An 11238-nucleotide genomic window follows, 5' to 3' on the forward strand; every position below is an offset into this window, starting at 1 on the left:
TTGATTCCATGCTAACTGAAATGAAGGACTATTCCGCTTTTGAAAGTGATGATGTATATGAACATACAATGAATTATGGGGAAATGTTCTGCTATAACAATTGGGGACATTACTACCTACACTGTGCCACTAGATACAGGCCAGTATTAAACTACACACAGTGGGAACACTGTTCTACACCACCGGTGGGGAGCCCAAAGTACTATAGTGATAAATTTACATACTTTTCTGGGCATGAACCAAGAAAAGCAGAGTCGTATTATTTTAAAATACCTCAGGCACAAATTAGGAAAATTTTGCTAACTGATACAAAACAGATTTTTTCAGATCCCTTTGTTTCCCTGCTCGCAGTTGAAGGTTACGAATACTGGAAGAGCACTATTGATTTGAAAAGTGTATGGGGAACACAAGATTGGCAGAAACAGGGTAGGGAGGCTTTATTTCAAGCATGTCTGATTCCTGTGCAAATGATTTACTTAAATGACACTATTCAACAGACATCCTGTCTGGGGTTAGCAAAAATTAAAGACTTGAACATGCCCAGTATCCCCACTCTGGCAAGGTTTAAAGATTGGCAATACTTCCTTAATATTACCGAGGACAAGCTAGATGCAATGGTCAAGGCTGGTACCTACAATTCTTCACTTTCTAGTCCCAGCGGGTAGTTAATCTGGCCCACTGACACTAATTAGTGTCAGGCGCGTTTTTTGAACTCTTCAGGGGGTTTCTCAATTAACAGGCCAGACCCTCGCTTTGTATCGGGTCAACATGCAGGTATAGTTACGACATACAGTGTGGGTAAGCTGTGCCAGCAATGGTTACAGACCAACACGTTAGCCGCAGATTGTGAGATCATCAGCCGAGATACAATCCATATTAAATACCAACTTCCCCAAGCACTTTGGAGAACTGGTATCCAGAATATTCAATGCTTCGAGCACCACTGCGATTATTCACTTCTTTAAGGCTGTTGGGTCTGGTTTCGTATCCATCTTCCAGACTGTCTTCGGAGTCATCCTGTCAGCCATCCATTCGCTCTTTTCAAGTGTGTTTGGTGGCTTTCCAATTATTTTGGTTTTGATCGGCAGACTACTACTGCTATTTCTTCTGATTCGCAGTGGTTGTTTCTTTCCAGCTACACAGAGCAATGGAGCCGCTCCCACCAACTCCACTGTGCCGTGAGCGCATGGTTCGGATCTTCAATGCACCCTTGCTGGTGGAATTGGAGCATGACTGGTCGTTGTCATTTCGGCCCCTTCTCTGGTGCGTACAACCAGTCTTCCGCTGCATATGGTGTCTCTTTGAACATCTGCCTATGGTCTGTCTTGCTGTTGCACCGACATCTCCTGTGGCCCACAAACTGCTGATGTCCCCGATGAGGGTTCATACACGGTCATGCCCCTTGAGACTGAGGTTGCTCTGCGAGGCCACCTATGAGCCTTCCGTTTTGAGATCTACCGCGGATGAGGACACTGCAACGGATAAGGGTACACCAGGAAATACTGCTCACTACTGCTCTGTGGATCAGTTTGTCCGCCCATCACTCGATTTGACATCAGATGATGTTGACTCATTTTTGAGGTCCTGGGTTGGTGGCTTTAATGACACTCTTCAAGATCATGCATACAGCAAATAATTTGATGAATTGACTTGCCATTCCCGATTCAAAATTATGCATTTATATTAACTTGCTTTGGCACGCTGTGCTTGTCATGGTTGACATTATCATCTCTGTATATGTTTTAGCAGATTTGTTTTTAATATCTTTTTAACACATTTTAAATATTTCTTTAGCTTGTTTTTATGCTTTTAGCTTTTAGTTCAGAGCAATTTTAGCATTTGGGTTCCTGTACTTTCGTCATACCTGTTACGGCAATGGGGAGGGTGTGATGAATCCTAGTTTGTTTTAATGAGATAACAGGATTTAGCTTAGCCTTTGGCTTGCAGACTCGTGCCCCCGTCACCTAGTGACTTTTAACCTACTTAGCTTGCTCTGTCTTTGCCCATTTAATTATTTAATTCTTCTAAGATGGCTGCCTTGTTGATAGTTAGGCCACTTGTTATGAGTTACATTATCAGTGTCACCACGCTAAGGCGTCAAGGTCAAGCAACAAAGACAAACAAACAGTAGGTGTTCACACTTAGGGATTTTCCCTCTCTATACTTTTGAGGGATTGTTTATATTAATTGCCGCCCCAAGCATGTCTGTTATCTATTGTTTGGGAACACACCTACATCAGGGGTCCTTGTAGATCTGTATAAATATATCGCACTTTAGACAGATAATCAGGGATTCCGACCAGAGGGCATCGCCACCATCGCTGATATCGATGCTGCAGTCGTCTTGATGCTGACCAGTCTTCGTGTCCCTGCGGAGTCTGAGATAGAGACCTCATTCCAAGGTAACGAGGGTTGGGGGCTCCTCTCATGGACATGGCATTGGCAGATTAGGTTTCCTTTAGGTAGGAGGTTAGGCCTTTCACATTAGGGTATTAGGGCATAGTACATCTCATATGTCTTTTCTATGCATTGCAGGATGGTGGGGGTCTTTGTAATAATGACTTTCGTCTTCACAATTCTGTTTCTTGCATTATTCATTATCCTAATCATTGCATCCCATGCAACTTATTGCAAATTGCAGTTATGTTAAATATAAACTATTGAAACTTCACTGCACCTTTGTCATTGCCTGTGTTTGTATGAGACATGATATATCTGTGAGAAAGGGGTAATCTTCGTTTAACCACGACACTCCCTGAGATGTCTTATTTTTGAGTCCATGCGTAAAGGCTGCCACAAATCACCTTTTACTATTGTGTTTCAGGTGAGGTGCTGTTAGTGAGCTGGCAAGGTTGGGACAACAGTTGCGACTTGTTGTAGGAAAGGCGTAGTCACCTACAAACAAAAGTACTTTCATCATTAAACCAGCAGTCTTGCCCAGAGGAAGGGTCCAAACTACGACAAGTTGGTGTCGGTTTTGGAGCCTGTGGCTCCTAGAGCCCTCCAGGACAAGTGGACTTGACCCTATTCAATCCTAGAAAAGAAGGGTGAAGTTACTTATCTGGTAGACTTTAACAAACCCAGGAACCCTCACAGGGTCCTGCACGTTAACAGGTTAAAACCCCACCAAGACATGGCAGACATGACCATGTTGACAGTCACCGATGAAGGAGGAGAAGAGGAGACCGAGCCTTTGCCAGACCTCCTCCCCATCAATGTGCAGGAGGGGTCAGTAGAGGGAGTTGCACTCTCTCCCAAACTGACAGAACAACTACACAGGGACTGTAAGCAGGTGCTTTGGCAGTTTGCTGGTCTGTTCTCCTTGACCCCTGGACTCACTACTTGGTGTATCCAGGACATTGACACCGGTGACAGCCTACCTGTCAAAAGTAAGCTGTACTGGTTGTCTGACCAGGTCAGAGCCAGTATCAAAGCTGAGGTAGCTAAGATGCTGGAATTGGAGGTAACTGAGCCTTCTGATAGTCCATGGGTCAGTCCAGTGGTGCTGGAACCCAAACCTAATCCCCACGGGAAAAGAAGGAGTTGAGGTTCTGTGTGGACTATAGAGGACTGAATGCAGTCACAAAGACTGATGCTCACCCTATAGCTACAGCTGATAAGCTAATTGACAGGTTAAGGGCTGCTAAGTACCTCAGTACATTGGATTTGAATTCAGGCTACTGGCAGATTGCCCTACGTGAATGAGCAAAGGAGAGGTCAGCATTCTGCACACCAGAGGGGCACTACCAGTTTAAAGTGATGCCCTTTGGTTTAAAGAATGCACCTGCCACCTTTATAAAGGTTAATGATCAGAGTCTTGTCTGGGCTGGAGTAGTTTAGTGCAGCTTATCTATATGATGACCCTCAACACCGGAATTAAAAGATAACTAAACTGTAAGTAAAAATTAGTAGGTATTCAATAAATTACATGATTTAAAATAATAAAAGAATGAATTATCAATTATTAATTGATTGCTAATTAAATTTTACTTAATTACCTTCCCACCCTACACCCTTGCAAATCTAACAGACCATTAATAAAACATAACAAAAGTAAATATTACAAGAATTGCATAAAAAATATCAATTATATAATTAAATAAAATGTATTCAATAATTTTTAGAGAATTATTACCAATTCAGCTTCCCACTCTATCCCCTTACAATGCAACAACCTGCTATGACAGTATAACTTACTATTAAAAACAAAAATAACATTTTAAATCACTTAAAATTACAAGCTATGTTTTAAAAACAAATATTAACATTTATATAAATAACAGTAACATATAGGTTTAACCCCTTCCCTGCTAGTTTTGTCCCCCCTCCTGTGCTAAGCCTTTTTTTGGAAATTTGGGGTAGTACCCTCTTAGGCTCCCATACCTTTTTGTCCACATAAGCTATCCAAGCCAAATGTATGTCCTTGTTTCCAACATCCTGGTGATTCTAAAGGTACCCAGGGTTTGGGTATTCTCTTAGAGGGGACCGAGAAAATGGGCAAAAGAAAGAAAAATGTTCAGTTTTGGGGGGAAATGCAAAAAAGTGCTGCAGAAGAAAGCATCTGTTTTTTTCCCTGAAAATGGCAACACCAAAGGATTTGCGGTGCTAAAATCACCATCTTTCCAGCTATAAGGAACAGGCAGACTTAAATCAGAAAAACACATTTTTCAGCACAGTTTTGGCATTCTAATGGGACCTCCTTCCAGCTTGTGGCAGAAATGAGTGGGGAACCAATGTTGTATCCCAGAAAGCTATACATTTCTGAAGAGTAGACAAAAGTCTGAATTCAGCAAGGGGTCATTTGTGTAGATCCTTCAAGGTTTTCCTGTAGAAAGTAACAATTGAAATTAAACAATATTGAAATTTAGTTGAAAAAACAGCCATTTGTGTCTACATTTTCATCTGTAACTTTTTCTAACTATGTCAGAGTTTTGAAAGCAATATACCATTATGTCTGCTGGACCCTTCAGGTTGTAGGGATATATAGGGATAGTAGGTTCACCAAGAACCCGAGGTACTCAGAGCCAATAACTGAGCTGCATCTTGCAGTGGTTTTTCATTGTGTATCAGGTATACAGCAATTCATGTGGTAAAATATAAATTGTGAAAAGTAGGTACCAAGGAAACCAATGTAATTTCGAAATGGGCACAAGATATGGAGTTTAGAAGCAGGGGTTATTTGCCCACCTCTGGATTTGTGGGTACCCATAGTAACATGTGAATTGGAGTGTATTTCTCAAAATTACTGCTTTCTTACACACTGTTTTACATTTGGAAAGTGCAAATGCAGAGAAATACAATTCATAAAAACACATGTTCTACTCTCCTGTGTTCCCATAAGTTTCTCAATAAAAAAGTTACCTCACTTGTGTGAGAAGACCTGGGGCCCTCAACAGGAAACGACCCAAAATGCAACATTGATACATCAAATCTTTCCACGCAAAACTGACCTGTTTTTTGCAAAGTGGGTTGCTGTGGTTTTTGAGCCTAACCTCAGGTGGCATCTAGGGAAACAGGAATCTAGGGTGAGGTGGCCTGTGTGGCTCCCACCATGTTGTTTGACCCAGAATCCCTTGCAAACCTCAAACTATGACTAAAAACACATTTTCCTCACATTTCTGTGATGGAATGTTCTGGAATCTGCACAAAGCCACAAACTTCCTTCCACCCAGCATTATCCTATGTCTTCTGATGATAATGGTATCTCACTTGTGTGGGTAGGCCTACTGCTAGCCACAGGAAATGGCACAAAACGCAACATGGATACATCAGATTTGTCTATGCAAAACTGACCTGTTTTTTGCAAAGTGGGTGGCTATAGTTTTTGGGACCTACTTCAGCTGGCACCTAGGGAAACCTATCAAACCTATACAATTTTGACAACTAGACATCTAGGTTAATCCAGGATGGGGTGACTTGTTTGGCTCACTCCAGGCTGTGTTACCCATAATCAATTGCAAACCTCAAACTTTGACTACAAAAACATATTTTCCTTATATTTATGTGATGGAAAGTTCTGGAATCTGTAGAGAGCCACAAATGTCCTTCCTTCCAGCATTCTACTGCATCTTCTATCAAATATGGTACCTCATTTGTGTGGGTAGGCCTAGTGCCCGCAACAGGATACAGGCCAAAATGGAACATGAATGCATCAATTTTTTTCCGCCCAAAACTGACCAGTTTTTTGCAAAGTGGGTAGCTGCAGTATTTAGGCCCTAGCTCAGCCAGCACCGAGGGAAACCTAGCATTTTTGAAAACTAGACACCTAGGGAAATCCAGGGTGGGGTGACTTGCATGGATCCCATGAGGTTTTTATTATCCACAATGCCCTGCAAACCTCAAATGTTGCCTGAAATCATACATTTGCCTTACATTTCTGTGATGGAAACTTCCACAATCACAGGAATCCACAAAATTCCTACCACCAAGCATTGACACACTTGTGCTGATAAAAATGATGCAGAACTGTCTGGTAGATTTTTCCAGGTGGCAACCTACCCAAGCCCAAAAGTACAGCTCTTTACCATTACAAGTGGGATGATACTGGGAGTTAGCCAATCTCTCCTGGCCCAATTTGTAAAAATAACACCCAACAAAATCAAATATCCTCCTGCTTGCCATTGGGGTGAAATGCTTTAGTCCACAGGGGAGCAGAAAGACCGTTTCGCAATTTTTTAGGGGTTACGGGTGGGGGTATCGCCATGTCCATGCTGGGCAGCCCCCACTTCTACAAAAAAAAGTCATCCTTGGTGTCTAGTGAGCTTTGTGCCCCACGGGAGCGGCAGATGGACTGATTGCCCCCATCTGCCCCTCCGGGACGCAGAAAGACTGTTCCCTTTTGGGACGGGGGCATGGATATGTCCATGTTGGCCAGCCCTCACAGATACAAATAAAAAAAAAAGTAATCTCTGGTGTCCAGTGCCCTTTGGGGCATAAAGACTCTCTACCTCTTTTTTGGGGAGGGCATGGCCATGCCTATGCTTTGCAGCCTCCACCGATACAAATTTGATAAAAAGTCATCCCTGTTGTCCAGTGGGCTTTCTACCCCTCAAAGGGGGGCAGATGGGGTAATTGCCCCCATCTGCTCCCCAGAAAGGGCAGAAAGACTGTTTCCATGTGTGTCTGGGGGCAGGTGGGGGCATTAACATGCACATTGTGGGTAGCCAACAACCCATCTTTTATAAAAAAACAACATCCCTTGTGTCTAGCTGGCTTTCTGTCCACCCTGGGGAGCAGATCAGGGGTAATAACCCCATCTGCCTCACAGGATGGCAGAAAGACTGTTCTTATGTGTGTCTTAGAGGTGGAGGCATTAGCATGCCCATTTTGGGCAGCCCCTACCTCTCTTTTATAAAGATAAAAATCCCTGATTTCTGCTGACCTGGGAGGCATATGGGGGTAAAAGACTGTTCTTATTGTTTGGGAGGGGTGGGGGCAATCGCATGGCCATTTTGGGCAGTCCCTACCCTGTGTAATAAACATTTTTTTAAAGAAATCCCTGGTGCCTAGTGAGCTTCCTGCCTCTTCGATGGGCTATTGGGGGCCATTGCTTCATCTGCCCCCTGGGGGGGACAGAAAGACTGAATGAATCAGGAAATGTGCGGAGGAGCAAAAGTCTTTCCCAAAGGGCCCCCTCCCTGGTGCCTAGTGAGTGGAACTGTGCTTGGGGATCGCCCTCCTGCAGGGATCCACCAGGAAAGGGTGCAATTGGAAAGGGTATATTCTCCCCTTCCCAATGATACCTGGGAATCCACTAGGGAAGGGTACCATTCGAAAGGGGAGATTCTCCCCTTTGCCTAAGTTAAGATAACTTAAAAACAATGGCCCTCATTATGACTTCGGCGGTCTTGCAAAAAGACCGCCGAAGCCGCTGGCGCCACAATACCGCCACTGCTGGCGGTATTGATGGCTCCCTATTTTGACATTTCCGCTGGGCAACCGAGTCCCCCTTACCGCCAGCCTTTCCATGTCGGTGTTTACTGCCATGGACAGGCTGGCGGTTGGGGATTATGACCGCCTGGTGGAAGCCTGGCAGTCAAGTGGAGGGGCCGGCGGTATGGCCGTGGCTAATGCGCCACGGTCATAATACACTGGCGGAACACCGCCAGCCTGTTGGCGGTGTTACCACCATTGTACCGCCGGCTTCCAGGTTCGTAATGACCCCCAATATTTCTAAACACTATGATAGTGAAAACAATATTAGCATTTTGCTATTACTTACTACAATATTATTTAAGTCAAAAAACACTATTCTTGTCAACCATATCTGTGCATCACAATATTTGAGTATCATGATATTTAAATTCAGATATTTCTGTCTCCCAATATTTTTACATAAATATTTTGTCCAAAACACCATTTTATGCACATCCAACATAGTGTACCTTTCAGGGACCATGGCTTACTTTGAAGTTGTGAAGCATCTGAAGAAATACTAAAACAGCATAATTTTCTATAGGAGTTCAAGGTTCTTACTGAAAGACATTAATTTAATTTTGGTTCATGATTATTTTATGTATTGAAGGATGATCTTCAAACTATCGGAACAGCAAATGGCAACAACATGGGGCCAGATGTGCAGATATTCTCATGCAAAGCTATGAGAATGAACTCAAAGTATGGAAAGCACAATAGAAATCAAAACTCAGTTTGGCCGTGGCTATTAGATGATATTTTTGGCATAAGATCTGCTCTAAAAGCAAGGTGGAGGAGTGCATTATCCACTTTTCAAACAAACAATATTCAATGAAGTTATCCTAGTGAGAGAGAACCAATGAGTGACCTTTTTGAAAACTACTTTCTTATTGCAAGAAACACATGTGATTGCTGACTGTTTTATCGAGTATCTGGGCATAACGAATCTCCTTTAGGCCTTAAGATTCCATCCAAAGGCAGTAATTGATGATTTTCCGTTTGACCAACTTCTGAGGGGTAAACATAGGCCAACATTACGAGTGTCTACTTAATTCTGACGAGGCTGGTAGCTTCAATTACCGACCCCATTTGAGTTATGAGCTCTGCAGGAATACCACGGATCTGTTCACATTCACATGGATATTGAAACTGTGAAAGGCAGCAGAAATTTCTACGTGAATGTCTAGGCCAAAATTAGGGATTATTTCCAGAATGTGACCCAGAATTACCAAGTACCTCGTTATATGTCCCATTTGTTAGGGGAGCCTCAGGGGCTAATTTGTAATTGATGTCTTTTCCATACCACAGGAATCACAGGTACCACAAATCAGTAACTCTGAGAGTGAGAATAAACCATCCAAGGCCACAGTCACTAACACCAATAGTCAACGTTTCAGAGGAATGGATATATATATATCAAGCATGTTAGGAAGGCATTTTCAAGAAATTAGAGACATGAGGTTACACTGTACAAGCATTCAACGTTAAAAAGAAACATTAATGAAAACAAGGAGGATTGCAGTAAGATTATTGTCCCTTCAGTTGACAGGCATATAGCATCACAAAGACCAGTGACTAGACATTGAAATATTCTTCAAAATGTGAGACTCAAAGACGAACTTGAAATAAAAAACCATTAGCTGAGTAAATACTGAAGAAAAAACATTGAGATATGTTAGTACAAGCTGGAAGTCAAGGCTGTAATAAAGATTTGAAGCATGAACATTTAGCAATTGCAAAAGTCGGGCTTTGCTCATGCTCAGGGTGTGCAGTAAACGTAAAAGTGTTATCTAAGGTTCCCCTTCTAAAATCACTTGATCAGTGAAAGGCATTCAAAGATACTTTACAACAGCATCTCAATAAATTTGGTATTGGAAGTTAAAAATAAACATTAACAAACACAAATCAAATATTTGTGTCAAAAATTATCAGCCAAATTCGGCGAAAGCCTGTGTCAAATATTTCACAATAATGTACAGCTAAGATTTCAAATGTGTAAAATAGTTTAAATCCCTTCAACTTCAACAGTCAACAGCAGCAATTCTATTAACCAGTAAATGCTAGTTGGTAGGCATTTTGGAGGCATTGAAACCACATGGTTAAATGAGGCACATGGATAGGTAACATGAAGTACACACTAACGAGATAATAGAAAGAGAAGATTTAAATTCAGAAACTACAAACCCAAAAAGTGGTCTACACTGTGTTCCCTAATGAATCACAAAGATAATAAATGCCTACTATAAGAGAGTTACAGCCCAGATGAAGGACTGTGATCATTAACTAGCGAATCATGTAACAAGCACCAACTATACACATTCTCATTCTGGCAATGTCCTTGAGAGACCCCATCCTTAACTTGTGTCAATGAGGCCTCAGGGCCTTAAGTTGACTTACTCATTCCTGATAGATATAAATTCATCTCATCTCATTGTAAGAGTAAACAAGACGCAATGTAGCCACTATCGTTTGTAACAATCTTTCACTTACATGCAGACAAATTAATGCTACTCCACAATGGAAATACTCATAACCTTTTGCGAGGTATCAGCTCTACTAAATGTATCATGCCTAAGGTATACAGACAGGCCTGCAATGCAAACTACTTGCATCACTGTCTAGACTTACGGCCTGATTTAGCAATATGTCTTTGAAATTTCCACCCATCCACTAAGGAAATGTTCAAAATATGCCATATTCTGGGATGTCCACCAGGCTAGCAAAGGCTTGCTTTTCCACAAAGATGGCACCACATGATGGGAGTGGCCGATTTGATGGTGAAACATTGTGGAGTAAAATTGTGGGAAAGTTGGAGCACTGTGTATGTCCACACAGAGATTTTTCGAGCAAACTGAGGAGATATATATAATACAGTACGTGGAATGCACTATACAAATGACATATCTTTTTCTGAAGTTTAGCACCCTGGAAATGGAGTTAATACCACTAGACATGGCAATGAATCACTAGAATGGGCAGCTATTTCTCCACCATATCTGGTGGCATCAGCTCAAGTCACTAGCAGAGACAAATGTGTTTAATGGTGGAAAATTTACATCCAAGGATGCATTAACTGAGGCAGTTATGTCACTAAAGGTGTAAACAGGGAATATGACTTTCATCAAGCGTTCTTAAGCACTGCTCCCTCTCAAACATTCTGTTAATCTTTCTCCATTTGTGCAACTTCCAAAAGGTCACCATAGTGGATATTTCAGGACCTAGTCCAATAACCCATCTAACTTGTTCCTCCGCTAGTTTTATTTATTTTCGACACTTTATTGGAGGTATTTATATAGGATGGAAAAAGCTCCAAACTGCAGCGAG

Source organism: Pleurodeles waltl, chromosome 8, assembly GCF_031143425.1.
Source record: "Pleurodeles waltl isolate 20211129_DDA chromosome 8, aPleWal1.hap1.20221129, whole genome shotgun sequence".
In the NCBI taxonomy this organism is placed as follows: Eukaryota; Metazoa; Chordata; class Amphibia; order Caudata; family Salamandridae; genus Pleurodeles; species Pleurodeles waltl.